Genomic DNA, 407 nt, shown 5'->3' on the forward strand with positions numbered 1-407 from the left:
GAGGTCTCGCCAAGTTGCCCGGGTGGGTCACGAACCTGCAGGCTCAGATAATCCACTCACCTCGGCCTCCCAAAGCGCTGAGATTACAGGCTGAGCTACCAAGTCCAGCCTACATTATTTCTTAAAAAGCTAATTTCAGGCCAGGCATAGTGGCTCACACCTGTAATCCCAGCACTTTGGGAGGCCAAGGTGAGAGAACTTCCTGAGCCCATGAGTTCAAGAGCAGCCTGGGCAACTTGGCGAGAGCGCATCGCTACAATAAATCAAAAAATTAGCCAGGCATGGTGGCACATGCCTGTAGTTCCAGCTACTTGGAAGGCTGAGGCAGAAGGATCACTCGAGTTCAGCAGGTCGAGGCTGTGGTGGCCATGAGCATGCCACTGCACTCCAGCCGGGGTGACAGAGTG

This window comes from Carlito syrichta, unplaced genomic scaffold (genome assembly GCF_000164805.1).
Source record: "Carlito syrichta isolate Samal-C Ts95f unplaced genomic scaffold, Tarsius_syrichta-2.0.1 Scaffold302955, whole genome shotgun sequence".
Taxonomy (NCBI): domain Eukaryota; kingdom Metazoa; phylum Chordata; class Mammalia; order Primates; family Tarsiidae; genus Carlito; species Carlito syrichta.